The sequence below is a fragment of the Podarcis bocagei genome, assembly GCF_964188305.1.
Source record: "Podarcis bocagei genome assembly, chromosome: 3".
Classification (NCBI taxonomy): domain Eukaryota; kingdom Metazoa; phylum Chordata; class Lepidosauria; order Squamata; family Lacertidae; genus Podarcis; species Podarcis bocagei.
Window position 1 is genome coordinate 93,380,085 of NC_138127.1, and position 24,209 is coordinate 93,404,293.

Below are 24,209 nucleotides of genomic sequence, written 5' to 3' on the forward strand. Positions count from 1 at the left end.
TCTAGATGCTATACTCCTATTGATGCAGCCCAGAATTGCATTGGCTTTTTTAGCTGCCGCGTCACACTGTTGGCTCATGTCAAGTTTGTGGTCAACCAAGACTCCTAGATCCTTTTCACATGTACTGCTCTCAAGCCAGGTGTCCCCCATCTTGTATTTGTGCCTCTCATTTTTTTTGCCCAAGTGCAATACTTTACATTTCTCCCTGTTAAAATTCATCTTGTTTGTTTTTGCCCAGCTCTCTAATTTGTCAAGGTCGTTTTGAAGTGTGATCCTGTCCTCTGGGGTGTTAGCCACCCCTCCCAGTTTGGTGTCATCTGCAAATTTGATCAGGATGCCCTTGAGTTCATCATCCAAGTCGTTGATAAAGATGTTGAATAAGACCGGGCCCAAGACAGAACCCTGTGGCACCCCACTAGTCACTCTTCTCCAGGATGAAGAGGAACCATTGATGAGCACCCTTTGGGTTCGGTCAGTCAGACAGTTACAAATCCACTGAGTGGTAGCATAGTCAAGACCGCATTTTACCAGCTTCTTTACAAGAATATCATGGGGCACCTTGTCAAATGCCTTACTGAAATCAAGGTAGGCTATATCCACTGAGTTCCCTTCATCTACCAGGCTTGTAATTCTGTCAAAAAACGAGATCAGGTTAGTCGGACATGACTTATTTTTCAGAAATCCATGCTGACTATTGGTGATCACAGCATTCCTTTCTAGGTGCTCACAGACTGTTTTCTTAATGATCTGCTCCAGAATCTTCCCTGGTATTGATGTCAGACTGACTGGGCGGTAATTATTTGGGTCCTCTCTTTTCCCCTTTTTGAAAATAGGGACAACATTTGCCCTCCTCCAGTCTGCCGGGACTTCGCCTGTTCTCCAGGAATTCTCAAAGATGACTGCCAGTGGTTCTGAGATCACATCTGCCAGTTCTTTTAATACTCTTGGATGCTGTTCATCTCTCCCTGGAGACTTGAATACATCTAAACTAGCCAAGTATTCTTGTACTATCTCCTTAGTTATTCTGGGCTGTGTTTCCTTTGCTGAATCATTTGCTCCAAATTCTTCAGGTCGGGCATTGTTTTCTTTATTGGAGAAGACTGAGGCAAAGAAGGCATTGAGGAGTTCAGCCCTTTCTGTGTCCCCTGTTTGCATTTCACCATCTTCTCCTCTGAGTGACCCCACTGTTTCTTTGTTCTTCCTTTTGCTACGAACATACCCATAAAAACCTTTTTTCGGTCAGCACAAGTTTTCTGCTTGTTCGACAGAATGATCCACCCTGTAGTATTTGGGTGGAGGGTGGTATAGAAACTAAATAATAATAATAATAATAATTAATAATAATAATAATAATAATAATGCATTTTAGCCTCAAAGAAAAGCAAGTTTAGTGCAGCCCAGAGGGGTGACCCCAGAGTTTACTTGCACATTCCTTTTTCACAATCCAGGATCACCAATCTTTATGGGTCAGTGGGAACATCTGGAATTTTGACATAGTGCCATGGGCACCAGTCACAAACTGGCTGCCATGGTGGTGTGGCATAACACAAAATGGCTGCCGCATCTGAAAATCAGGGACACAAAATGGTGCTAGCCCATCAACTGCTTCATTAGGGGGAGATATTGCAGATATTAATATTGCTTAGCTTAAAGCAATTGGATGCATAAAAACAGATTCCTCTTGAAATAAAAGTTGTTCAGACCCATAAATATGATTCAAAGCTTTACCCCCAGAACTTCCAAACAGGTACAAAAACAAATCAATGATACATCCAAATAATTCCATGAGGCAGATGCTTGTCCAAGGTTAGGCTCAACATCTTCTTAGAAATATAATTCCAAACAGACCTAAAATCAAAGGTCTCTCTCTCCTTACAGCCTCTATTAGCCTGGAGAGACACATTTGCACATTCTTCTCCCACTGTGACTGGGAACAAAAGACAAAAGGCAGCTCCCTTCAAAATGTCTATTTGCAACTGAATACCTCTAACACGTGATCTAAGGTTAAACACTCATGTGTAAAAGCAGAGTACAGCAACAGTTAATTATTAACCCAGCTAGAAGCTTGGAGAGCTCTTTTTAGCTTTAGTATTCCCCAACAGAATTTTCCAACGTTAAATATTTCAGCAATATACATACTGGCAGTCTCCATTTCAGTGCGCAATTAAACAATTATACTTAACGGGGAAAGGCACACATATGAGCTGCCAGTGTGCTTGCTTATGGAAGGAATTCACTTGCACTTCTCCTTTGTTCAGAACAGATGGGAGGATGGGTATCTAAACCTGGCATCCAATGAAATAAGGGCATGTTTAAGGGTGATAATAATAATATTAATAATAATAAGGCTGAACCAGGGCAAACTGCAACTGAGCAGGAAGAGCACACGGACTCTCATTTTTTTTAATTTTACGGGATATTTACGGACACCTTTTGTGGGCACTGTAGGAGGTACTGGCAGGCACACTGGTGCCCATGGGCACCAGATTGGAGGCAACTGCTCATCTGTCACTAGTCCTCGCTGACTGAACTTTATCTGTATACTACAGCCTTCGCCAAGCTGCTACCCTCCAGGACTTGTTGGACTACAACTCCCATCATGCTGTGCTGACGGGCTGATGGGAGTTGGAGTCCAAAACATCTGGAGGGCAATCAATTGGCAAAGACTGCTTTATGCCTAACTATCTTTAGTACCCAGCTCTGCTACGATAGATGATCCATGTTAAATCCCATTAGCATTCGGAGCAGAACACAGATGGTGGCTGAGATGGGGGAGCAGAGAGGGAGAGAGGCCATTAGGGGGAAGGGAAGGGACACAAGAAAACCCATAAGTTTAAATCACTAGGAGTGAATTAAACTTTCAATTACGATGCCCAGCAAGGAGAAAAAAGGAGCACTCGGTTTTAATAACCCATCTAAACAGCAGCAGCAACACCACATTGCAAAACTTTAGTTACACGCAACCTGGAATTCCGAAGGCGCAACGGTCAGCTTTCTTTCATACACCTTACAGCTTTGATGGATTGACTAGATAGCTGGTAAGCGAAACCATCCATCTTGGAAGCAGCCTAGTAAATGAAGAAAAGGGGTGGGGAGCTAACTGTATTCTTCCCAGTGCAGAGTCGCTCTGGGCTTTCTGTGAAACTGCACCGTCATTGTCTTTACCTCATCAATCAACCCAAGCAGGCCTTGCCAATGGCTGCTGTGAGCACACCTGAGCTCGGAAGCCAGGGAAACTTTTTCAGGTTCAGGAGCATCCCTGGCCAATTGTCATGAAGCCTGGTGTCCCTGTTTGATGACCCAAACTGCCAAGAAAGTGCGTCCATAGGGCTGCAGCCCTGCAAGCTTTTCATTAGCATATTAAAAGCATTCAAAGTAATGCTGTGCAGCAGAGTACTATCAGTGCATGTGTCACATTATAGAGGACAGTCCCTGCCCTGAAAAACTTACAGGGGGAAAGGAAGAGGGAGAGGAGTACAGTAGGGTTGCCGTTTTTCAAAAAGTGAAATCCGTCCAGATTTTCCCAGACTTATTTTTTTTGCTTCTGACTACAGTCTTCCGGGTATGACAGGGAAATTCTGGACGTACAGCAACCCTAAAATAGGAAAGAAATGTTATTTTGATTCTACATACTTTGACTTGGTGACAGGCTGAGTTGCAACTCTTCATGGAAACAGAGGGTTGTGTGATTAATTTTGTTATGTTTATAATTATGCAATGTTTTTCATGATGTAAGTCACCATGAGCATGGTTTGAACTACGGAAAAGCAGCATGCATATAAGATGATGTATGTATGTATGCATGTACAGTGGTACCTCGCAAGACGAATGCCTCGCAAGACAAAAAACTCGCTAGACGAAAGGTTTTTTCGTCCGCGATTTGCCTCGCAAGACGAATTTCCCTATGGGCTTGCTTCGCAAGACGAAAACGTCTTGCGACTTTGTTAAGCCGTTTAAACCGTGCTTCACAAGACGAAAAATTCGCTAGACGGCAAAACTCGCGGAACGAATTAATTTCGTCTTGCGAGGCACCACTGTAGTTCAACTTGCTCGCTGGCTACTCTAGAAGATGCCTTTAGCAATTAATTACTTCGCTTTTATGCTAAGTGCTTGTGGTTTTGCACACAATGTGATGAGTAAGTAAGTACACCAGAGTCATTTAGCAACTTTAATTGGTTCCTGGGTAAAGGTTTCTGTTGTTTAATAGCACCACATCTGTTCTGTACAGTTCATTAAAGCAATTCTAAGATGCAGCGGACCTTGCCACACCTTTGCCATTGTTTAACCCATTTACCAGCATTTATATATGAATCTGCGTCACGGTTTTTGTGGCTAAATGCGCTTCAGTTTATTAGAGAAGTGTAGGGCATGATCTGGCCAAAGCTAAGCACTTCTGAGTCCTATTAATTTCAATGCGGAGAGTGGTAACTGAAGCACACGCCTCACTCTCCTGTTGAAAAGCGATGACACTAACCAAGCAACCCTAAGCCCCAATGTTGATGGCTGGGTGGGGAAGGGGGACAAGTTAGGGCGGTGCGCAGTCAGCCCTCCTCTGGTCTCTGTCAGCAAAGAGGAGTGATGTTGAGGCAGCGCCTCTGCAACAGAGGTTCCCAGTTCCTCCAAGGTGAGTGGCACTCCTTCACACAGTGCATTGTTGAATCGTGGGATTTGCTCCCACATGATGAAGTGATGACAACCAACTTGGATGGCTTAAAAAAAGAGAGAGAGAGAGCATTAGGGAAATTTATGGAAGATAGAGCTACCAGTGGCTACCAACTGCAATAATAATAATAATAATTTATTATTATTTATACCCCGCCCATCTGGCTGGGTTTCCCCAGCCACTCTGGGCGGCTTCCAACAAAATATTAAAATACAGTAATGCATCAAACATTAAAAGTTTCCCTAAACAGGGGTGCCTTCAGATGTCTTCTGAAAGTCTGGTAGTTGTTCTCTTTGAAATCTGGTGGGAGGGCATTCCGCAGGGCGGGTGCCACTACCTAGAAGGCCCTCTGCCTGGTTCCCCGTAACTTGGCTTCTTGCAGTGAGGGAACCACCAGAAGGCTAAAAGGAAAGGGAGTTCATGATGGCTGGGAGTTTGTTAAGAGGGAGATAGTAAAAGCACAACGTCAGGCAATACCAATGAGACGGAAACATGGCTATCTAAAGAACTTTTAACTGAGTTAAGATTAAAAAAGGATGTGTACAAAAAATGGAAAAGGGGGGAAACCACCAAAGAGGAATTCAAACAAATAGCCAGCACGTGTAGACACAAAGTCAGGAAAGCTAAAGCACAGAATGAACTCAGGCTTGCTAGAGAGGTTAAAAGCAACAAAAAAGGCTTTTATGGGTATGTTCGTAGCAAAAGGAAGAACAAAGAAACAGTGGGGTCACTCAGAGGAGAAGATGGTGAAATGCAAACAGGGGACACAGAAAGGGCTGAACTCCTCAATGCCTTCTTTGCCTCAGTCTTCTCCAATAAAGAAAACAATGCCCGACCTGAAGAATTTGGAGCAAATGATTCAGCAAAGGAAACACAGCTCAGAATAACTAAGGAGATAGTACAAGAATACTTGGCTAGTTTAGATGTATTCAAGTCTCCAGGGAGAGATGAACTGCATCCAAGAGTATTAAAAGAACTGGCAGATGTGATCTCAGAACCACTGGCAGTCATCTTTGAGAATTCCTGGAGAACAGGCGAAGTCCCGGAAGACTGGAGGAGGGCAAATGTTGTCCCTATTTTCAAAAAGGGGAAAAGAGAGGACCCAAATAATTACCGCCCAGTCAGTCTGACATCAATACCAGGGAAGACTCTGGAGCAGATCATTAAGCAAACAGTCTGTGAGCACCTAGAAAGGAATGCTGTGATCACCAATAGTCAGCATGGATTTCTGAAAAATAAGTCATGTCAGACGAACCTGATCTCGTTTTTTGACAGAATTACAAGCCTGGTAGATGAAGTGAACGCAGTGGATGTAGCCTACCTTGATTTCAGCAAGGCATTTGACAAGGTGCCCCATGATATTCTTGTAAAGAAGCTGGTAAAATGCGGTCTTGACTATGCTACCACTCAGTGGATTTGTAACTGGCTGACTGACCGAACCCAAAGGGTGCTCATCAATGGTTCCTCTTCATCCTGGAGAAGAGTGACTAGTGGGGTGCCACAGGGTTCTGTCTTGGGCCCGGTCTTATTCAACATCTTTATCAACGACTTGGATGATGGACTCAAGGGCATCCTGATCAAATTTGCAGATGACACCAAATTGGGAGGGGTGGCTAACACCCCAGAGGACAGGATCACACTTCAAAACAACCTTGACAGATTAGAGAACTGGGCAAAAACAAACAAGATGAATTTTAACAGGGAGAAATGTAAAGTATTGCACTTGGGCAAAAAAAATGAGAGGCACAAATACAAGATGGGGGACACCTGGCTTGAGAGCAGTACATGTGAAAAGTATCTAGGAGTCTTGGTTGACCACAAACTTGACATGAGCCAACAGTGTGACGCGGCAGCTAAAAAAGCCAATGCAATTCTGGGCTGCATCAATAGGAGTATAGCATCTAGATCAAGGGAAGTAATAGTGCCACTGTATTCTGCTCTGGTCAGACCTCACCTGGAGCACTGTGTCCAGTTCTGGGCACCACAGTTCAAGAAGGACACTGACAAACTGGAACGTGTCCAGAGGAGGGCAACCAAAATGGTCAATGGCCTGGAAACGATGCCTTATGAGGAACGGCTAAGGGAGCTGGGCATGTTTAGCCTGGAAAAGAGGAGGTTAAGGGGTGATATGATAGCCATGTTCAAATATATAAAAGGATGTCACATAGAGGAGGGAGAAAGGTTGTTTTCTGCTGCTCCAGAGAAGCTGACACGGAGCAATGGATCCAAACTACAAGAAAGAAGATTCCACCTAAACATTAGGAAGAACTTCCTGACAGTAAGAGCTGTTCGACAGTGGAATTTGCTGCCAAGGAGTGTGGTGGAGTCTCCTACTTTGGAGGTCTTTAAGCAGAGGCTTGACAACCAGGAGTGCTCTGATGGTGTTTCCTGCTTGGCAGGGGGTTGGACTCGATGGCCCTTGTAGTCTCTTCCAACTCTATGATTCTATGATTCTATGATTCTAAGGCCCTCAGCGCTGGACCTCAGTGTCCACATAGAATGATCAAAATAAAAAAATTCCTTCCTGTAGCACCTTAAAGACCAACTAAGTTAGTTCTTGGTATAAGCTTTCGTGTGCATGCACACTTCTTCAGATACATAGAATGATGGCTCTGTTCTGCCTCCAGTGTCCGAGTCGATATACAGTGGTACCTCTGGTTAAGGAACTTAATTCGTTCTGGAGGTGCGTTCTTAACCTGAAACCGTTCTTAAGCTGAGGTACCACTTTAGCTAATGGGGCCTCCCGATGCTGTCGTACGATTTCTGTTCTCATCTTGAGGTAAAGTTTTTAACCCAAGGTACTACTTCTGGGTTAGCAGAGTCTGTAACCCAAAGTGTTTGTAACCCGAGGTGTTTGTAACCCAAGGTACCACCGTACTATTGAATATCAGCTGCAGGGAATCCAAAATGGAGAGAGTGATGTTCTCTCTCCCCACCCCCTCAGGCTAACTTTGATAGGTGGGCAGGACAACCCACCTGCCTTCGTTATGTCTTCGCAGCAGATCCATCACCGTCTCCTGATGTGTGGCATCAGCTGTGTGAGGCCAGTGGGTATGTATTTGGGGAAATGGCTTTGTGGGCCAAATCTGGTCTGCAGCCAGGAGGCTCCCGACCCCTGGGCTATAGGAGGCCCTTCTTTGCAGCTGGCAGAGGCAGCTCATGGTCAGAACCCTCCCTGATGCGAAGATGGGAAGCTTCATTTCACGCTCCGGCAGGGCTGGAAAGGGGGTGTCGGAAGCAGTCCTCCTTTTCACCTGATCCCCCAACTATCCTGAAACTGACTGGAAATCTGCACCAGCCCTGGAGCTGCCATAGTTATTTCCCTCCTCCCCAGCTGCAGGCCATGGGAGGGAAATTAAGAAATATTTGTCTATGGCAGGGTAAGGAACAAGCGACCACCACCACCTTCTGCCTGGCTGGTATCAGCCATTCCTGCTTGGGAATTAGTGGTTTTCATTTAAAAGTGCATAACTCAGGCTAATAATAATAATAATAATAATAATAATAATATAGTAATTTATTATTTAATAAATTATTAAATAAGTGTACCCATGGGTGCCTCTTCCCCTCAGTGATGTAGCGTGGGTTGCCAGCACCTAGGGCAGCATGGAGGGGAGATAGCAGGGCGGGAAGCAGATGGAGTCCGCATGCGCATTCAACTGCCTAATGGCGTCCGCATCACCCAGGAGATTGCAGCTGCAGAGATAAGAAAATAAGGATCTGGCAACTTCTGTTTCAGTGTATCTGAAGAAGTGTGCATGCACACGAAAGCTCATACCAAGAACTAACTTAGTTGGTCTTTAAGGTGCTACTGGAAGGAATTTTTTTATTTTAAGAAAATAAGAGTTGTTCCATTGACTGGAGAGCTCACTTCTTGGTTTGCATGGAGAAGCCCAGTGGCAGAAGTGCACAGCTGTATTGAGGCAGCACCTGGTGTTGAAATTTTGCGCTCCCTTACAATTTTGTGCCTGGGGCAACTGCCCCTTTGTCGTCGTCGTCCCCCCCCCCATGTTACACCACTGCTTCTCTCCTCCTCCTCTCTTGTCCTAAGATGAGTTGTGCATTTTCAAGGCTGTGACTTGTATTTTTCTCCATCTCATGTGAGTGAATAATGACCATTTCCCAGACTTCCATGAGATTTTAGTAGAAAAGTTAAGTTGGGTTGTTGAAGACTTTTATGATTATAGATCATATTGTTGATGTGCTTTAAAGTTGTTGTTTTTTTAAATGTGGTTTGTTCTATTGATTACCCCAGATGTTGTATTATCTAGACTCCTTTGGAGCCCAGGGGGGGAAAGATGTCCGTGCAACTCTCAAAAAAGAAATGAATTGTCTCTGAGATCACACAGCAGCTGTGCTTGCTTTTGCACTGAGAATCTTGAACTTAAAAAGAGCAAATAACTTTTCTCGCTGCTGTGCCTAAATGCTGAATAATGTTGTCCATGGTTAGCTTGGTCTTGCGTCTGACCCACATGCAAGTGAAGTTAGAAGTGTGTGTGTGTGTGTGTGTGTGTGTGTGTGTGTGTGTGTGTGAGAGAGAGAGAGAGAGAGAGAGAGAGAGAGAGAGAGAGAGAGTGCCAGAGGTGAGATAAGCAACAGCAGCTTAATTTCCTTTGAGAGATGGGTTTTCAGCAGCAGAATTTCATATACACTGGGTTTGGAGATGGGGGGGGGGGAAAGAAGAGAGGGGAAAGAAAGCATTGTTAATTACATTACTCAGAAATCAATGTTGTTCTTTGAAGGTGCACATGAAAGAGTAGACAAAAGAGCCGAAACAATGGCACTGTTTAATTAAAAACAATCGTGGGCTATCTTGGTGACAAAACGATCACATTGGTGCTTGAGGAGAGAAGCTGCTGTGCTCAAGAGACTTCCTCCGGAACTTCTCATGGAAATAACCCGGGAGGCATTGAAAGCAGAGGTTGTCAACCAGGTCCCTACCACCCACTAGTGGGCGTTTCAGGATTCTAGGTGGGCGGTGGGGGGGTTCTACGGCACAAGCTGAATCCTCCTTCCATCGAGCCCTGGTGGGCGGTGAGGAAATTTTACCATCAAGAAAGATGCATTAGTGGGCGGTAGGTATCAAAAGGTTGACTACCCCTGATTTCAGTTGTTCCATTGTGAGGTCTTACTTGTCTGTTGCAAGTGTGGAGGAGCTGATCATAGAACTGAAGAGGTGGAGGTGGACTGTGAGGATCATGAAGTCCAACCCCTCCAATGCAAGAACCTCAACTCAAGCACCTAGGACAGACGGCCACCCAGGTCTCTGCTCTCAAGGAGCCTACAATCTGAGACAGACCATGGAGAAGCCGCAGAACGAGGAAGGGAGAAACTGGGGAGGGATGAAAAAATGAGGGCAAATGCCAGTAGATCAAGCGTGGGGAACTTTTGGTCATCCAGATGCAGCTGACCTAGAACTCCTATGAGCACTAGCTGGCATAGGCAATCATTAAAGATGATGGGAGTTGTGGTCCAAAGGGGGAAAAGGCCATGCAAAATGTCTGATTTAATTCCAAACACCTATGGTACAAAACTTAAAAAATAGACAGCATCTTAAAAAGCAGAGACATCACCTTGCCAACAAAGGTCCGTATAGTTAAAGCTATGGTTTTCCCTGTAGTGATGTATGGAAGTGAGAGCTGGACCATAAAGAAGGCTGGTCGCCGAAGAATTGATGCTTTTGAATTATGGTGCTGGAGAAGACTCTTGGGAGTCCCATGGACTGCAAGAAGATCAAACCTCTCCATTCTGAAGGAAATCAGCCCTGAGTGCTCACTGGAAGGACAGATCCTGAAGCTGAGGCTCCAGTACTTTGGCCACCTCATGAGAAGAGAAGACTCCCTGAAAAAGACCCTGATGTTGGGAAAGACTGAGGGCACAAGGAGAAGGGGACGAGAGAGGGCGAGATGGCTGGACAGTGTTCTCGAAACTACCAGCATGAGTTTGACCAAACTGCAGGAGGCAGTGGAAGACAGGAGTGCCTGGCGTGCTCTGGTCGATGGGGTCACGAAGAGTCGGACACGACCAAACGACTAAACAACAATGCTACATATGTAAACCAGCTGCAAACCCATTTAGTTCTCCCAAGGAGGTATTCTGGAAACTAGTTCTGTAACTGAAACAGGGAAATCGAAATAATTTGCAACAGTGTCCGAAGCTTGACACCTCCCTGGGGTTGGTGATGGAGGAGGAAGATGGGAAGTCATGAGAAGTAAACTAGCTTCAGACCAGGAGACAGAATTGTGGTGTAGAGATGGCCCTGGTTTCCAGAGCATTAAGCCAAGCCATGAATCCGGTTGCCTGTAAGATTAGAAGGGGCTGTAACAGCTTGGAAGAGAGCGAGTTGCTCAAGTTAATTGTGCAGTGCAAACATAACGGGCTAGGCCTCAGGGAGAGACAAAAGGGATAAGTAGCCTTTATGATCTCATCAATTCATTTGCCATACTGTGGGCTTTATTAAGAAGTCAACATATCATGGCTAAAGAAACCCAGCATTTCTTATACGATAATCAAAAACTGCATCTAGGGGGCAACACAGTATTTTCTTCTTTGATTTGTCTCACTTATTTGGATCTCTTTCTTTTTTTAAAAAAAGTGAATGAGGGGTATTTTAAAAAGCAGGGCTTATTTTGCATGATCTCTTAAGCACCTCTTGACACAGTGCTTGCCAAGCAAACACCACCTTCAGTCGCTAAATGCACAGTTGTGAGCCAGTGTGATGTACTGGTTAGAGTGCTGGATTAAGACCTCAGAGACCATGGTTTGAATCCCCATTAAGCCACTGGGTGACCTGAGGCCAGTCACTGTTGCTCGGTCTAACCTACCTCACAGGGTTGTTGTGTGTTGGGTTTTTTGACTACGTGCCATTCTGTGCAGCTTCACACAGAGTTGATTAAGTGTTGGCCAACAGCCAAGATGACTGAGCAGAGAGGAGTTATCTGCCTGGAGATATGGGACCCTGGCAACAGCTTTACCATTGGTTGAATCACAGGCATGGTGATTTATGACCTTACTGACTGGAATGTGTTTGTTGGTCAGTGTGGTGTTCTGAGAGTCGCTTGGAGTTTGTTAAGAGAGAGCTAGTAAAGATCCGTGTATCTGTTTATGTATATAGTAACTTGCAGAGTCTGCTGTAAAAAACAAACAACTCTAAGTAACCAAGTTACTAGTAGCAGCGTCTGGTTCCTGCTTCGTCCATCCTGCCTGCAACTGATTGCTTTCTGGAACTCTGCGTATGCTCTGATAAGATCTGGCTAAGGTCCTGCAACAGGTCAAAGTTGCAAAACACCAACATGAGGTTAAAATGACGGAGTTGGGGGAAGCGTATATGCCCCACTGATCTCCTTGGAGGAAAAGTGGGACTGTAGTAGTAATAATAATGGATAGCTCGGTTGGTTAGAGCTTGGTGTTGATAATGGCAAGGTTGTGGGTTCAATCCTCATATACCAGCATTGCAGGGAGTTGGACTGGATGATCCTCAGGGTGCCTTCCAACTCTACAATTCTGTGATATCCCAGTCAAAACTTGAAATGGCAGACAGAGATGTTGTCCAATGTCAACAGGGCTCAAGGCTATTTCCCCACCTTACTCCTGGCTTCAGTCACTTGTTTGGCACAGAGGGCACAGAGAGAGCCTAAAAAGGGCACTGCACAATGCTTCTGCAAATGTGAATTTAACTTCAAGATAAGGCCTTCTTCTTGAGAAGTCCTTCCCAAAATATGGTACACGTAACCCTCAGGGGTACATCAAATGGTACAGGCAGAGTTTTTATTTTATTTCCTCATAGCGACAGAAAACATTTCAAAGAAGAAGAGAAGAAGAGGAGAAGTTTGGATTTGATATCCCATTTTATCACTACCCAAAGGAGTCTCAAAACGGCTAACATTCTCCTTTCCCTTCCTCCCCCAAAACAAACACTGTGAGGTGAGTGGGGCTGAGAGACTTCAGAGAAGTGTGACTAGCCCAAGGTCACCCAGCAGCTGCAGGTGGAGGCGCGGAGACGCGAACCCGGTTCATCAGATTACGAGTCTACCACTCTTAACCACTACACCACACAGACAAAAAACAAAAGATGCATTATTAAAATGACCCCCAAATTATCTTTGCCTTAGAAGGCGTAAAACAGTAAGAGTAAACTCTCAAAGGGTTATTGTAAATTTGGGAAATAGTGCTCTAGTGAAAAGGGGCAGGGAAATGGTTTGGAGCTAGTTCTTGATTTTTGTTTGAGAGAGGCGTGCTTCCTAGGAGGGAGCTGCCTGCCCCAGCTGCATTTTTTGGAAACAGGATAGAGCAGGGATGGAGAACCCTGCAGACGTTGCTGGGCTCATCATACTTGACTGTTGGCCATGCTGGCTGCGGCTGATGGGAGCCAAACAGGCTCTGGAGGGCCACAGGAGGGATACAGGATTAGCTGTCTGCAGGCAGGAATTCATGCAATCATCGCACCCACCATACGAGCAGAGCAATTGTGTTCTCAGGCTTGGAGAAGGAAGGAAAGCTCTCCTTCTTCACTGTTCTCTCAGAGAAACCTGATTCAGTTCACTGTCACGACACTGCAGCATCTTTTCAGAAGAGCAGTAACCTACAGAACTGCGTGTTGGAAGTCACAGGCAAGACGCAGGGAGTCTGCTGGCATTTCTAAGGGCTCCAGCTAATCTCTGGCATAATCAGCCGGCATGTTATATGCTGATGGATTCCACACTGCTCTGAGAGCTGTTGCAGCAGTCAATGTTTTATTTATTGAATGAAGACCTCCCTAATTGAATTAGGTTGCTACTGTGAGATGCTTACCAGGACATCAGCAAAAGGAGATTGAGGGCTACTGCTTATTCATCCCAGCGCTGGGGTGTAATGAGCTATTGAACCAGCCATGAAAATGATGCGAGTTTGAGTTGTGTGGTCATGATTCAGTTAAATAGCATCTTCAGTCAATTTACATTACTGTAACTGCTTCGCATTATCCTAGGAATTAAAATCTGGCTGTTCTTTGCTGGCCAAGGTTAAATTGCAGTGAAATACGTTAAACGGTAAGCAGAGATGCATAGCTGGGTGAGAAACAACAGAGACAGGCTGAAATTTATCAAAAAAATGTTTTTCGATAATTTATTTCTGCAGATTTTCTTTTTCAAGCTTCCCCCGAGTTAGAGTTGAGATGAAATTTCTCAGCAGACTTGAGAGAATGTATGAGGGGTTGTTTTTTTTTGCTCTACCAGGAGGAAAGCAGCCAATTTGCAGATTTTTTCTGAACGTTTTCATCACACACCTCTTTCCTTATCTTGGAACAGGCAGTCATTTCACCATTGCTAAGCCCTGGAATGACCTTAGGCCCCAAGCAGGGCTCCCCCCCCCCGGAGGTACTTGAGGGTTCGCCGCAGCGGCATCATTTCCCCCCCCCCCCCAAGAAAAGCACTGTTTAAAAGTGTGGAACTTACTGTAACAGGGACGCGGGTGGCGCTGTGGTCTAAACCAGTGTTTTTCAACCTTTTTTGGGCAAAGGCACACTTGTTTCACGAAAAAAATCACTAGGCACACCACCATTAGAAAATGTTAAAAAATTTAACTCTGTGCCTATATTGACTATATATAAACTTACCGGGCTGCTGCTGCTGCACAGGGCTGGACTCACTCGTCTCTCTTCCGAGACCCGACCGTGACCGACTGGTTCCAGATGACCTCCTCACCTCACGCTGCACCTGCGGCCTGGTCTGGATCCGGATGCGGTCTCTCTGCAGTGCCAACTCCCGTCGAGTCCTGGTCTCCGTCTGTCTCCTCCTGCTCCGGTCCTCCTGGTGACTCGAGTCGCAACGTCTTCTTCTCTCCGCTGCTGCGCACACTATGCTCGGCCGGGAAGGAAGTCGGAAGTCTGGACCAATCACAGCCCGGACATCAGAAAAGTGGTGGGTGTCCCCCTGAGGAGCGCCAGTCGGCGCCCCTGCTGGCCGAGGGTGGGGTCAAAAACCCCACCCCACCCATACCCAGGACACAGTCCGGCGCCCGCCTAGTGGGCGAAAATTTGACTTTTTTTTTTAAAAAAAAAAATCTTTCGAATTTTTCAATTTTTCCCACGGCACACCAGGCAACATCTCGCGGCACACTAGTGTGCCACGGAACAGTGGTTGAAAAACACTGGTCTAAACCACAGAGCCTAGGATTGCCGATCAGAAGGTCGGTGGTTCGAATCCCCGCGACGGGGTGAGCTCCTGTTGCTCAGTCCTAGCTCCTGCCAACCTAGCAGTTTGAAAGCACGTCAAAGTGCAAGTAGATAAATAGGTACCGCTCTGGTGGGAAGGTAAACGGTGTTTCCATGTGCTGCTCTGGTTTGCCAGAGGTGGCTTAGTCATGCTGGCCACATGACCTGGAAGCTGTACGCCAGCTCCCTCGGCCAATAAAGCGAGATGAGCACCGCAGCCCCAGAGTCGGCCACGACTGGACCCTTTACCTTTACCTTTACTTACTGTAACAGCATCATGGGTAGTACTGGCACTTTTTTTCTAGAAGAAAGGCATTAGCTGAGCATCATGGAGGACCCAAGATGGTATAATGGCTGCCAGTGTAGTTGTTGCTCCTGCCACCTGCAACATCATTATCAGCAGAAAAGCGAGAGAGAGAGAAACATGGTTTGGGAAGGCTAATGGTGAGCACCACCTCAATAAACTGTTGGAAATTTCCTCCCCTACCTGGAGCGATTTGGTGAAATGCTTTCTCTCCTCCCCCACCAATTTCTCTGCACAGAGTGGAGGCCATTTGCACACAGCTGTACCCTGACCCGTTGGGTGATTTGAGATTCCCACCTCCCAGCAAAATGCCACCCTCACCCATTTTTACTAGCAAATAGTAGCGACACACAATGGAGGGAAGCGGGTGCAGATCTGCTGCCCCTCCCAGCTCTCCACAACCTGCCGCCCGAGGCAGCCACCTCACCTTGCCTCATGGGTGGGCCAGCTCCGGGGGAAACCATGGCCTAGGGGTCCCAATGTACCCTTCCTCCAGTGGGGCAGTGGAGCCACATTGCTTACCTGCATTTCCAACATGGAGGTCACTGCCCACAGCCAACCAGAGGTTGAGTCAAACGGCTTGCACTGCACTGAACTCTCTGCCACCTCGCCCTTCCTCTTGGTTATGGGCAGTAGCCCTCATATTGGGAAGAGAGGTGAGCAGTGCTGGCCCTGCCTCCCCTTAGTTTCCAGTGTGCAAAGGTTTTTTTTCAAAATAATAATAATAATAATAATAATAATAATAATAATACACTGCCCATCTGGCAGGGTTTCCCCAGCCACTCTGTAAGTATTTAGTCATGGCAACCCCAAATTGCAGTATGAAATAGTTCAGCTTAGACACATTTATGAACTCAGTGGAAAGTAGGTTGAAGCTAGAGTAGAGGGAGCTGTTCGTGGTGAGTTCCGGCACCTTTTTCTTCTAGGAAAGTAGCGCTGAATATCTGTCAGTATACAGTGAGTCCTATTTTCCTTCAGTTCCTGCATCCAAACCTAAATGAAGGTGGCATCCACGAATTTAAAACAGTCAACCCGACACGCTTGACAGTCCGTGGCAGCCAGTTACAAGCTATCTGCACCATGATTTGAACTTGGAAGTGCAGGGCCGAGATAAATGAACAATTATCAGGGGTGTGTTTAACATGGCAGCATTTAAGTGAACACAGTACAGATAGGAGCTGTGAAATTGAAGTGGCACCGGTGTATCTGCAGGCAATTAATAAGGCATGGCAGGCATCAGTTATAATGGCCTCATTCATTATAATGTCACCCATGCTTAATGAGATAAAATGTTTACACTTTAGATCCTAGTACTGGGGGGTGGGGGGTGGCGGTGTACAGCAGTGTGGGAAATACTAGTTGGGAAGATACTGGATGTCAGGCCAGAATAGCCCCAGATTTTGATCTCCCCAGGATTAAGATCAGGATCAGGTGAGGAAGGATCACAGCAGGGCAGGGTTGTTTACCTAGCTTCTGTCATGACTGGTTGGATACAGAGGAATAATAATAATAATAATAATAATAATAATAATAATAATAATAATAATAATTTTTATTTATACCCCGCCCTCCCCAGCCAAGACCGGGTTCAGGACGGCTAACACCAAATATAAAAACAATTGATTGAAATACAGCTTAAAAAACAAGATTAAAATACAACATTAAAACATTAAAATACAGCCTCATTTCAGTGGAAACTCAATCAAAAACTTTTTTGGGGATAAAATTTCAAGTCTTCACCAAGGCTAACTCTCCAGACTGGTCCTACATGGGTCAGAAAAAAGCCAGGGAAGTCCCCAAATAGGAGTTCCAACCCAGAAAGAGAAAGGAAAAAAGAAAGAGGGGGAGGGAATCAAATTGATTCCAAGCCAAAGGCCAGGCGGAACAATTCTGTCTTACAGGCCCTGCGGAAAGAAATCAGATCCTGCAGCACCCTGGTCACATGAGGCAGAGCGTTCCACCAGGCTGGGGAGGAACCAGCTGGGGAACTGCCAAAGGAAGAAGGCTCAGAGTCCAAGAAGTGATGGTGGAACAACAATGGTCAGAGGGAGAAGATTGGGAAGAAGAGGTGTTGGAAAGTGAGGAGGTAACAGGGCTTAGTGAGCTGGGAGAGTCCGTGGCAGAGAGAAGTCCAGAATCAGAGGCAGAAGCCGAAACCAGAGAATGGGAGGAGGGAGGCCAAGAGGCAGAGAGGAGTCAGGCTGGTAAAGAGTCACGAGTGTCTCCCCCTTCTGCTGCAACAAGCTCCCCTCCCTGATTGTCTCCCAGACGCAGAAGATGCATGAAAAGGGCAGAGGTTGGTTGCACACAGCTACAGTTTGTGCTCAGTGGCTATTAGCGGTTATAATATATGTTATCAAACTCTGTGCTGAGAATGGTTACCCTAGACTGCAAGTGAGAAAAGACGGCACAGATTGTGTCTGAAGAGGTTTCTAGTTCCTATCTGCCTTAATGGAGGCAGCTCCCACGACATCGCGGGGATCAAAAGCGGAGAAAAATAAGAATGATAGAGGGTAAATCATTCTTGGAAATTCCTCGCAGGGAAGGGAGGAATCTTCACTTGCAGTCCATCTCGGTACTTGGCTCTGCATGGAATGCAGTGGGCAGGGAGGCGCTGAGTGCAAAAGCACTTTGCCTGGCGAAAACCCTCCTATGCCACCATTAAGAAGAAGAGGTTCTCCTGTTAATTAGATTTTTAACTGGCTTTAGAGTCAGGCACGCTCTGAGAGAAGATGTTGTCATCAGAACTGTGGAATTATCCACCTGCATTGATCTGAGAAAAATATTTTATTTGGTATGGGCAGTGGCTGGCAGAAAGGCATTGCCGGATTTACGTATAAGCTAAACAAGCTGTAGCTTAGGGCCCCACTCTCTTGGCCCCCCCAAAAAAAAAATTAAAGGGAAAAAAACCACTGGATGTACATTTCCAAAATATAAGAAAAAACAAATAAAATAAAATCTACATACAGCAACAGTGTTTTGTGTTCTGTAGGCTCCTATTTGTTATGTGCAAATGGCTTTAGATACCTATTAGGTCTATAAATCACCCTGTAGCATATATTCAACACAACAAACAGTGACAATTTGTTGTTGACAAAGGACAGCTGGACATATGAAGGGCCCCATTACCTTCAGTAGCTGAGGGCCTCATCAAACCTAAATCTGGCCCTGCAGAGGTGGGGAGCCTCCAGTTTCCTGTTTACTTTGAGTTTCTTTGTTAATGATTTGGCAACTCTCTCCAGATGCAAAATTCTAAAGATACAAAATGAGGGTGGATTGCAGTGTGGAATAAAATTTGTGATTAAAAGAACAGTTAGCTGTGTGTGGTTTAAAGAGATGGGATGGTGGGGGGAGAGCTCTAATGCTGGAATGGATTATCTTGGAAAATTAGAGCGGATACCATCTCTACCCCCCCCCCCAAAAGACAACAACAGAGAAGAGATATAACTTAAGTGGACTTTGGCCAAATGCAGTCATAAAGATGAAAAGAATTTGGAGCCGTGGACGAGGGGAGGCATGGAGACTTTGATGGTGATGAATTAAAATGAAAGTACTACAAGATCCCCTGCGGCGGAAGCTGGATCCCTCTTTCCTGGGCTGTGGAAATTTCTAGATGTTGACTGAGTAGTGAGAAAGAGCGGGCTGTTTGGAGTATGTCATTGTCTGGAAACACCGAACAAGATGAGAGCACGATGGAAGGGAGCTAATGAGATATTTTGATAATTCTCCAGGATTACAGCCCCACCCCAGATACGCTGAGAGACAACAGCAATTGAAGGAATTTCAAGAATTAGACAGCAGACAAAGGCCAAGGACTTTATAATTGGACATATTCAGAATGACACATGCAGAGAAAAGGAAAATAATTAGAGCACCTCATTTGAAATCCTATGGAAAGTTAGTATTAACATGAACAGTAATCACTAAAAATGCAGCTGTTATCTTAATGATTAATATACCAACTGAAATGTAATTGGATGTTAATGGAAAATATGAACCGCAGCAATATAAGAATTAGACAAAAAACACTGATCAAGGAGCGCAGAAAACCACTTTGATTAAATTGTATAAATTTGGAATTGGTATAATTGGCAAAGCTGTGGTAATATTGGGTAAATATTGGGAAATTAATAAAACATTATTATTTTAAAAAACAAATTGTGTCTGAAGAGCATATCTATAATTTGAGCGTTTAGGATGTTTTCAGTGTCATAGGGAAAATTATATCTATGTATTTTTAAACATGAAAACTGATGTCTGCCGTTTCTCTTACATCCTCCAAGGTAGGCAGAGGAGGTAATTTGCAAAATCAACTAGCGTTGTGCAGAACATTTCTCCTGGGTTTGTTTGTTTTAAATCCATTTTCCGTCCGTTAATGAGAAAAGAAATTGCATTCAGAAATGATCACGGAGTGGGATAAACTATGCTGAAGTTCTCATGGGAAGGAAAGGGGAGCCTAAGAGACACTCGACTTTACTGCAAGTTTCTATTTTGTATATTTTTTGTTTTCTTTTAAATGCATTTGCTGTTTTTGCGCTTTTAACTTTTATAAAAATTATCTTTGAGTGCACGTCACATTGAGACAGTTGTTTAGGAGGAAATGAGTAAATAAATGACCGGAACGTGGGAAGCTGCCTTATACCATTGCCTCAGACCATTGCTCCATTTAGCTCAAGGTTGTCTACACTGGCTCCTAGTGGCTCTCCAGGAACTTTCCCAGCCTAACCTGGAGATACCGGGGATTGAACCTGGAACCTTCTGCACACAAAGCAGATGCTCTAACCCTGAGCTACAGCCAGACAGAGAGGCCTGAGGAGCTACATTTGGTCCTTGAGCTGGACAAAATCCTTGAGCTGGACCAATCCTGGAAGAGGACACTCACCTGTGAACACGCCTTGGCCACTGCATTTAGTGGCAAATGCCAGTAAATGTGGAACCAGTGGGGGTGTAGTGGTTATTAGGATTGGTGAGATCTGGGTTCAAATCCCTGCTCAGTCACAAAGCTCGCACGGGATGCCCTTGGGCCAACCACTCTCTCCCAGCCTAACCTACCTCACAGGGTCACTTCAACGCCAAAATGAGAAGAGGGGAGACCATGTACACCCCCTTGAGCTCCTTGGAGGTGAGGAAGGATATAAATGTCATTGAAATTCTACTCAATATTGATCCAGAGCTGATTCTGTCGGCATGAGAGGGCCAGGAGGCCAGCTGGCAACCCCCAGCTGGGCCGTCTCCTCCCAGTCTTCCCGCTTCGAAGACCATTGGCATCTTCTCCGACGTAAATCAGCAATCCAGGCTTCAAAGCCAGGGCATGCTATCAGCAGAGCAAACTGCGCACACAGAATAGGCATGAGGCTTGTGGAAGCATACTACAACTACAGATTTATTAAGCATAAATCAGGACAAAGAAACATGTCGTCTCTCTCTCTCATCATCTCAGAGAGAACAGGAAAAGCAAAAGCAATATGCAAAGGAAGTTCCCAGCAAGCTGTGCTGGAATGTAAACAGATATGTGACACACAACAGTTCCACACGTCTGCTCCTTAAGGTGGAACAGAAATGTCAACAGATTCCAGCGTATAGTTAGCAGAGTAAAAATTTAAACATGTTGCAGGATTCCCCAAAAATAGACCAGAGGCAATTGTATTTCATCCAGTAGAGCTTTGCTACTACTGAAGGCAATGACTGTTCCTCACATCAAATGGGGGGTGCCTTTTGTGTGGCCGCACGCAGCCCCCCCTCCGATCCCATGCGGCTCCTGGCCGTACAGCCTGGATATGCCCCCTCCAGGCTGGACACCTGGAGGTAGCCACCTACCTCTGCCAGTTACCCAATCCCAGCGGGGTAGGGGGCGTTGCCAGGAGAGAGTTGGCCAGGTAAGGGGAGGGATTGACCAGCCCACAGAACAGTGGGCGGAACTTACCTAGGAGTTCTCAGCCGGCTTCAGATATTCTCCCACCCTGCCCTCCCTTAGTTAAGCCTTCTTTTGCAGGTTAACCTCTTCTTCACAGGTGCGCAGGCGCTGCTATGTTATGGTCACTGTTGAAGGGCCGGAAAGGAATTTTCCTGCATTGGAAGGTTTTGCCTTCCCCGTAGCAAAACGTCACAACTTTGGCAGTTTTAGGCCTGGGGCGGATGTTGGTTTCTGTGTGTTGCCACTGCGCAGTGCTCTTGGAGTCACAAGAGTCTATTTTGCATTCCAGAGCTTCTAGGCTGTTGGAAGTCTCACGGAAGACAGGAGACGGATGTGATGTTACTGGTTTCCTGTTCCTTTGTTTTCAGTTCCTCTCTGCTCTCATAGAGAGAGTATGTATTTCTTTTCTGTCTGCGTAGCTTAGTAATAAAACTCTTAGCATGTAGCTCATATTTCTCGGCACTTCTGCTGCTTTGAAACTCTGCTGAATGGGGAACGTGCTTGGAGTCTTATCAGAGGCTCAGGTCGTTAATCACGTCGGAGGCGATTCCAGAAGACGTGACCGGAGGAGTCGCTCGGTTGAACTCAAGTCTGACAGCGGAATCCTTTAGTCTATCTTCCCTAAATGGGGGGCATGACCCATGCCCCCCCTGCAGCAGCGATCCCAGGGTTCCCCGTTAAAGGGGTTGTTTTGAGGGGAGGCATTGGCCACAGGCCGTTAGGTTGTCATTGCTCTCCCCTGCGATGGTGGCAAAACAGGGGGTGGGGTCTCTGCTTGAACAGACTGTGGCGTTCGTACGAAGCCCCCGGTTGTCTCACAGACTATTGACCTGTACACCACTAATCTGCTGCCACCAACCAGGTCCTCCCCGGTAAAATCACTTAGTCTCAGTCAGGTTCTCAAGGTAACAAAGAAGAGTGTAGTTTATTGTAGACACAAACAAACTTTAACTGCATTCAAAACACTGTTACTCTTGACCTTCTTAGTCTTATTTTATCCTGTCTCTATCTCTTCTACCCCCCCTCACTCAAGAACCCACTGCACTAACTGTCTCTCTCTTTCCAACCAACTACCCACCAACAACTAACTCAAACCTCGGGCTAAGCCCTTTTATAAACGGGTAGGCTCCACCTCCGGCTTTCCTATTGGTCTACATTTTTAACCCTTTCTCTTTCCCCTGTACAGACAGTTTCTAAATGAACGGGCAAACACCACACAGACTGTCAGGGAACTGCCATCGGAGGAACAGGTGGGGAGGGGGCTCACAGAGGCTGGGAGGGACTCAGCAGCGAAAGCAGGGACCAGCAGGGGGAGAGATGGGTCTCTGGAGGAAGGTCTCATGAATGCGGAGAGAGACGCAGCAGCTAAAGCAGGAACTAGCAGGGAAGAGGGAGGGCTCAGGGACACGTCCAGCGAGAACAGCGGGGAGGTGTCAGAAGCTCCCATAGGGAGACCCATTCCTCGCCGGAAGCTGACACGTCGTGAGTCCAGAAGACGTGTTTCCGTTAAGGAGCTTCTATGCTGGAAGCGCTTCCGAAAACAACCACTGTCGGAATCTGCAAGTGACTAGGGCAGACATGTTTGAGGAGCTCTGTCACACACAGAGGTTTGTGGAGTTGCACAAACTCTGAGGGACCATGATTTTACGCACAAGCAGCTAATCATCCCATCACAGCATTCCGACAGTCTTTGTAAGCTGCCTGTGCAGGAGAAGGCATCATGAGCGACCCAGCCGGAACCGGAGAGGCAGGAGTTGGAGCGGGTCCAAGCTTGGAAGAAAGGTACCGAGCGTTGGAAATCCAACTGGCGCTGCAGACGGCGAGGCTTGAGGAGAGAAGGGCTCAGGATGCAGACAAGAAGGGGAGAGCCACCCAGTTCAACAGAAAGGTACCAGGATTGGTGCAGAAGTTTGGGGGGGACCCCAAGGACTACCATGCCTTTAGGACAGAGATGCAATATGCCCTTAATGTGCAGTTTGATGAATTCCCTGATGAGGAATCGCGAGTTGCTTTCGTGATTGGGCATCTTGAGAGGGGGGCGAGGGACTGGGTTCGACCCCTGATGGCAACGCACAATGACGTCCTAAAGGACACCATGAAGTTCTTTCGTGCAATGGATCTCATGTTTTCCAGCGATATTGAGGAGGGAGTGGTGCGCAGACAGCTAATGGCTTGCAAGCAGGGAAGCCGATCTGTCCGTGAGTACTGGACTGAGTTCACCATGCTGGTTCACAGATTGGGGTGGGACTTATCGGCGAAACCTATTCAAATGCTATTTGAAGAAGGCCTTGCTTCGGCTGTGAAAGACGAACTTTCCCGGGGTCCTAGGGCGGATTCTATGGATCAGCTGACTAAATCTGCGCTGACCATAGGAGCGCGCCAGGAGGCGAGAGCTTTGGAGAGGCGGGAAGGGAAGGGGGAACGCTGGAAGGAGTTCCGCATTCCAGACATTCCAGAGACAACTTTCCCGCTGGCAGAGCCGATGGAAATCGGAACAGCGCGCGCGCGCGCAGTTTCAAAGCCCAGTGAGGGGGGAAAGAAGGAGGGAAAAGGTGCCCGGAAATGCTATCTCTGCCAACAGCCAGGTCACTTTGCCAGAGTCTGCCCCCAGAGGAAGGAATGGCAAGGGATGGTGGGAGCTGTTGAGGGAAGAGAGGAGGGAAAACCGGAGCAGGTAAAAGCCAACGCCTGGTTGCCACAGTCGGGGCACAGCAGCCAGGCCGAAGAGCAGTGAAAGTGCCCATGCCAGAAGCTCCTCAACCTGCTCTAGTGATTGAAGTGTCGCTAGAGCTGCAAAATGGACACCCCCTAAAGATAAAGGCGCTGTTGGACTCAGGCAGCTCCTGCAATTTTATGAGCAAAGAGTTTGCTGCTGAACACCAGATACAGACGATCCCTTTAAGCAACCCCCTGCAGGTGACCACGATCGATGGCAGGGAGTTGTTGGGAGGAGGAGTCAGCTTGCAGACCGTCCCAATGATAATGAGGGTGGCAAGGCACACAGAACTGATAGCGTTTAATGTGGCCACCTTGGGAGGAGCTCCTATTATTTTGGGAATGAGCTGGCTAGCGCTACATGATCCGCTGGTGGGCTGGCATCAGAGAGTGGTTTCCTTTGGTTCAGCACATTGCTTAGAAC

The 24,209-nt window shown here is 46.4% G+C and overlaps 1 long non-coding RNA gene across 1 annotated transcript in view; it reads right to left on the bottom strand.

Moving 5' to 3' along the window:
* Positions 1-4,067: 4,067 nt before the first annotated feature.
* LOC308584235 overlaps positions 4,068-24,209 on the bottom strand; it is a 28,882-nt gene continuing 8,740 nt past the window's right edge. The window contains exons 2-3 of the long non-coding RNA XR_014006684.1: positions 8,213-8,359; positions 4,068-4,709 (exon numbers count right to left, since the gene is read on the bottom strand). This is a non-coding gene — a long non-coding RNA (uncharacterized lncRNA). The remainder of the gene's footprint in view (positions 4,710-8,212; positions 8,360-24,209) is intronic.